We start from the raw sequence: 6,410 nt of genomic DNA, 5'->3' as shown, positions 1-6,410 counted from the left end.
TCAGAATGTGTGTTTACGAAGGGGGAAAAACTGGCGGACTGACCAGCCCAGCTACCACCCAGGCCCAGAACCAGGCCTTTGAATTAGCGGACTCCAACATCCCCCTTCATCTATGAACTGTTGGAACATATGATGGAGACGAACATGCAGATTCAAAACTGCAGGATCTCCATGACACAGGACAACAGGGTTTCCAAGAGGAGCCCCAGTGAGAGCCTGTTATGGATGGTGTAGCAGACGTCAGAGGCCTGGAAGGGGAGTGTGTGACCCACTGGGTCAGCACAGTAGCTTCTACCGCGGGATTCTTATTTTTCCCTTTTGGTTTGTTTTGCTTTGTTTAGTTTTGATTTTTCTTTTAAATTTTGTTTTGTTTTTTTTGGGGGGGCGGTTGCCGTGGTGGAGGTTAGATATTGGGGGCGAGATGGGTAGGATCAGGATGTGTGATAGAAATCCGCAAAGAATCGAAAAAAGGTAATATAACCCTGTAAGGTTTCATCATTTCTTTCCTTTCCCTTTTTTAAAAAGATGCATTTTATTTATGTATGTATATCTGTAATGTGTGGGTATATGCAGAAGCTAGAAGCGGCATCCAATCTCCCAGAGTTATTAAGTTATAGGTGGTTGACAGCGACCCACTTCTCATGTGGGTGAGCTGGCTTTCAGGTATTGTTGAGCCATTTCTTTAGCCCCTGTTTTCTTCAGCAAAATACTAGGTTGTGATATCTTCTTCATGTGGTTATTATGAAGTAAGATGAAATAAAATTGTTTTCAAAATACAAAGCTCATCAATGAGAAATTGACCTCCCCAACTTTTTTTTTCACTTTCCTTTTCTTTGTTATTTTACTTTAAAATGATATCTTAATTTTTCTTATTTAAGGCTATTTTTAAATTTAGATATATTTTGATTATCTTCTTCCCCTCCAAGTCCTTCCCAGATCCTTTTCCCTTCCCCCCTTAAAGAACTTTAAGTTCTTTTTCAGTAACCCCCCCCCAAACAATACAGCAACACCCTCCTGATGGGGAACCTCCTTCAGCCAATGGCCTTTAAGAGGCTGGACCAGGTTGGGGGCGTGACTTAGGGTACCAAGAAGCCACGGTCCCACCCAGCTCACTCTCTCTCCTCTGGACTACACCTGGATGTCCGACCCAATTCATATTTTCTCTGCTGTAATCCGCGAGTTCCCTTTTTATAAAGAAAACCTTAGAATACTCTATACGGAGTTAGCTTGGGATCATTTGACTTGCGCTGGCTCCATTTGACACATTCTGCATCACCCCCCCCCCCAAACCAAGAACACACCCACCACAAGAAAAACCCAGATAAAAACACACCAAATAAAAAAGCACACTAAAAAACTGTGGAGTTCGTTATATGTTTGGCAGCTACGGAATGTGAGGCTTGTCCTTCGGTTGGTTGGTTGGTTGATACACCCAGTATCTCTCTATTGGAGAAACTGATTGATTGTTCCACTCCCGGTAGGTATCAGTGAAGCTTCAGTTGTTAACCTTCACCCTAGCAGCTAGGTTTTCACTCATTAAAAAAATATAACTAAGTAGAATATAATTAGATAAAACAAAAAACTATCACACCAAAGCTGGACAAGACTACCAACAGACGGTAAAGAACCTAAGAGAAGGTGCAAGAATTAGAGATCCATTCTTTTGGCTCACTCGGGAATCACGTAAAAACACTAAACCAGAAGCCATAATATTTATGCAGAGGACCTGGTGCAGACCCGTGTAAGCCCTGTTTATGCTGCTCCAGTCTCTGTGAGTTCATTTGAGTGTTGCTCATGTTGATTGAGGGGTCTTGTTTTCTTGGTATCCTCCATCCCCTCTGGCTTTCACACTCTTTCCACCTCCTCTCTATAGGGTTCCCTGAGATCTGAGGGGAGGGATTTGATGGAGACATCCTATTTAGGGATGCGTGTTTCAGGGTCTCACAGCATACAGAGGGGAATCCCACTTTGGTGATCTAAATGAAACCAGCAAATAATGGGGTAATGGGAGGGGGGACAGAGTTCAAAGTGGACTATCTCCTGTCACCAAATGAAGCTTCTAATACTGAGACTGGGTTACATTGAATTGAGTTGTTGGCCAAAGTGTCCCCATGGGAATCCCCAAACAACCTAGGCTGCTGCGAGGACTATAGGTTGTTCTCCATAGACTTACCACAAGGCCCCATTGCTGAACACGGCACCTACACAACCCATTGAAGATGGAGATGTTGATCAGGAGCCTATGTAAATCCTTTACTCCTACGCCAGCATCTTTGGTACAAGAAAGTACTTGTTTTAAAGATGTGATTATCATAGACAGACTAAGAATACCAAAGAATAGAGAAAGAAAACTTGATAATCTCCTAAAAAAGATGTTAATGTCTGAGATTATTTGATCTGACTCTTTCCTTTTTAATTAGTTGCTTTTATAAAAGCATATGAAATTTACCCAAAACGTCTACTTCAGCCCCTATTCTTCAGCTGACTTCCCTTAACAATTATCTTTAATAGTTTCTTTTCCCCCCAGAATATAGTTTTGCTTTTGAAAGAACCATACTTTGTTATTTTTTGGGGGGTGGGTGAAGCCTCCCAGTTTTCCCAAATATATTGGCTTTCTTCCGTGGATAATGATTTAGCTTGAGTCTCTACCACATCCTCCTTCGCCCTCTCACCATTAACCAAATACACACAGATAGATCAGATCCCCCTCTTCAATTCCATTAAGTCTACCAATACAGTCTCAACCCTCTTTTTTTTTTGTTAAATGGATACTGTATTGACCTTTTTATGATTTACAAAATACAGCTTACAATGTTTTCTTAATTACCTTCCTTTCTTTTAATAGTTCATATTTTATTAGAACCAAGGAAAAACTTAAACTCTAGTTTTACTTGGCTTCTTTTTGACTTTAGTCACTGAAATAGGGGGATGGTGAGTTGGTTCAGGTAGTAAAATGTCTGTCACATGACTGTGAAGGCCTGAGTTTGGTCCTCCAGTGCCCATCCCTCAAAGTTAGACATAACGGTGTATATCCATAATCACAGCCCTGGACATTGGAGCAGTGGAGACCGGAGGATGCCTGGGGTTTTCTCCCCAGCCAGACTAGTCACTCGGTGAACTCCAGGTTCAATGAGAGACCCTGTCTCAGAAAACAAGGTTAAGAACAATTGAGAAAGGCACCCGGCATCAACTTCTGCCTTTCACAAATACAGCCACACGTATACATTTGCACACACAACAATCACTCTCTTTGGAGGTCACCCAGCTGATCAACCTGTTTCTAACTTAACTTTTGGGTAATATTTCCACTTAATTCTGTAGGTAGTCCTGTTAATAATTTATGAAATTTTGTCTGAGACATTAATAAGAGATTGACTTCTTCCGTAGTGACCTGATTCTTTCCTTTTCCCAAGACTGAAGTCACCAAAATGAGAAGATATGTTCAGGACTGAGAGGGACATCATGACCCACAGATCACCAGCTAGTAGGTTCTACTGGTCTTCTTCCAGACTGTCATAGCAGTGCCTAGATGTATTTAGCCATCAGTTCTTCCTTAACCTAAGCCTTCCTTCCTTCCTTCCTTCCTTCCTTCCTTCCTTCCTTCCTTCCTTCCTTTGTGTGGGGTACAAAGACCTTAAAGCTGCAGCTGAATGAAGACAACCTTTGTTGACCAAAGCCTTCCATTTTTTGGGGGGGAGGGTTGCTGGTTTTCTTTTGTAGGCAGAGCCCAGGCTGGCTTTAAACTTGCTATGCAGCCAAAGAAGACTTCAGGCTTAGGATCCTCCCTCCCTCCACCTCCCTAGTGCAGGAACACTCCATGTTTACCATGCTGGGATTGAACCCAGGACTTCTTGTCTGTTAAACAAGCTCTCTACCCAGTTGTATTCCCAGTCCCCAATCAGTCTTTTCTCCCATCCCAACAACTTGTTCTCAAGTCTTTTCTATTTTTTTTTTTTATGAGACAGGGTCTTACTATATAGCTCTGGCTGTCCTGGATCAGGTTGGCCTAGAGAGTATTAAAGGTGTGCACCACCACACCCAGCTGTTTTGGGTGGCAAGGTGTTAAACCTAACCAGTGGCAGCCAATAAATCAGGTTCTTCTTTTTAAAAATATAAATATGATATGTATTCTGATATAATATATATCAATTTTTCATTCTTAGAACTAGTTTCTTTTATAATTAAATTATTACCCCCCTCTCAGGATACTTGATGGTCCTTCCTTATCCGGTGGATTTTTAAATCAATATTTTTATTGATTCAAACTGTAATTGGATATGTTTAAGGGGGATAATTTGATATATTGATATATTTGCACAATGTGGAATTGTTTTAACTCAGTAAATAAACATCCATGGTTTGGTTGACTCATATAGTTTTATGGTAAGACTTCTGAAATTTACTTTCTTGTTTTGAGATGTGATGTTCATTACGATTGGCTGTAGTTACTTTGCTGTGTAGTAGATCTTAAAATATTTTCTCTGTCCATCTGAAATCCTATGGTCAACTTTACATTTCCGTGCACCCTGCACAAACATCTGGAAACCAACATTTTACTCTCAACTTGATGAGTTCCCCTCTGCTGCGTTACATATATAACCGGGATCTACATTACCCTTCTTTTCCGGTGTTTTAAATGAAACTTTTAGAAGTTGTGTGTGTGTGTGTGTGTGTGTGTGTGTGTGTGTGTGGTTATGTGCTCAGGTGTGGGTGTACCCTGTGTACATATATGTGTTTGTGGAGTCCAGAAGGCAGCTTCAAACATCATTCCTCAAGAGTGATCCACCTTGGTTTTGGGACAGAGTCTCTCACTTGGACCTGGTGTTTGCCTTTTAATCTAGGCTGTTGGCTAGCAAGCTGCAGGGAGTGTGTCCGACTCTGACTCCCTTTGCCAGAGTTGAAGGGCACATCATACTTTGCTTCTTATGTAGGTGCTGAGGGTAGAACTCAGGTCCTTTTGATTTGGTGGTAATTACTTTCCCATCTGAGCCATCTCCTCAGCCTCTCCATATTGATCAAAGGTTAAGAAGCTTTAGCATTGGTAAAATAGTTTCACGTATTTGTTCTAAAAATGCATATGAATTTATGACCCCTGAGCAGTGAAATGCCTGCTATCAATGAAAACTACCTATTGATAAAGAACAAATCAGAGTTCACTTAAGAATGTGTTTGGCGATTTGGTTAGAGTGCTTGGCTAGCGTGTGTTTGATTAAGTTTCTATAGTTGAGAATTTTGAGTTTTACTTGTTGATATTGAGGTATTTAAAATTTTTTGATGTGTCTGAGTTTGTATACTTTTTAAAAATCATTGAGTTTTGTAATTATGACTTGTGATTATAAGAGATGGACAAAAAGACGAAGGCTCCGAGTCTGGCAGAGGCGATCCAATGGGAGAGCATGGAGGTTTCCTACACTAAGATCTTTCTGTGTATGAAAGAGAGAAAACCTCCAAGATCAGATGAGACCGGGTGTGTTCAGGCACAGCTGGTCAGAGCTCACTCTGGACTGACAGCACTGGAATGAGCATAGGATCAAACTAGGCCTACTGAATGTGGGTTTTCTGTGGGCCAATTGGCAGTGGGACCAGATTTATCCCTACTGCTTGAACTGGTGTCTATGAGCACATCCTCTTTGAAGGGATACCTCGCTCATTCTATATAGAGGGGTGAGGGGAATGTTAGAGTTTACTGACTGCCCAGGGGAAACCTAACCCTTTCTGAGGAGTGGATTAGGGAGAGGATGGGGTGCAGGGAAGGGTGGAATGAGAGGAGGGAGGAAGTGGTACAGGGATAACTATGTAAAATGAGAAAAGATTGTAATGAGAAAAGATTGTATTTAAAAATTCTTGATAAAAAATACATTTAAAAAAAAAGAAAGAAAGAGAGAAAACTATTCATGGGTAATCAGACAGGCTACTCTTGGGTGGTAACTACATCCATTTTTTACCTTGAGAATTCTTACAGTCAGTCTTCTTGGTCCTTCTGGTAAGAATCCTTTTATTGTATCAATGGAAATGATAATACTGGCAATTAAAGTAGGGTTATTGATAGAGGTATCATTCATAATTGCTGTGTGAAAATCTCAGTAAACATCTCAAGATAGAGTGACGGTCACTATTTCCTTATTGTTCTTGTGGAACCTGGGGCAGTAAGAGCGTAAGTGACTGAGAAACAGAGCTGAGCAGCCCAAGTCTCAGAAGATAGCCTTAGGTGTTTTACAGAGGAGGCTACCCCCAAAGGCCCAGGCAAATTATATGGCTTGTACCAGGTCACACAGTGATCTGGTTAGATTTCTCATGAGTTCATAACTTAAAGATAATAAACAGGATTTAAGCTGTACTTATAAAATTTTTTAAATGGAAAAGGCCCATTTGTATAAACTTTTTAATTTAAGAAGAATCTGAACAAGGAG

The sequence above is a fragment of the Microtus oregoni genome, unplaced genomic scaffold, assembly GCF_018167655.1.
Source record: "Microtus oregoni isolate MIOR12 unplaced genomic scaffold, Mior012 000008F_ref0000371, whole genome shotgun sequence".
Classification (NCBI taxonomy): Eukaryota; Metazoa; Chordata; class Mammalia; order Rodentia; family Cricetidae; genus Microtus; species Microtus oregoni.
The sequence above is the reverse complement of the archived record's forward strand: the minus strand, read 5'-3'. Positions refer to the sequence as shown.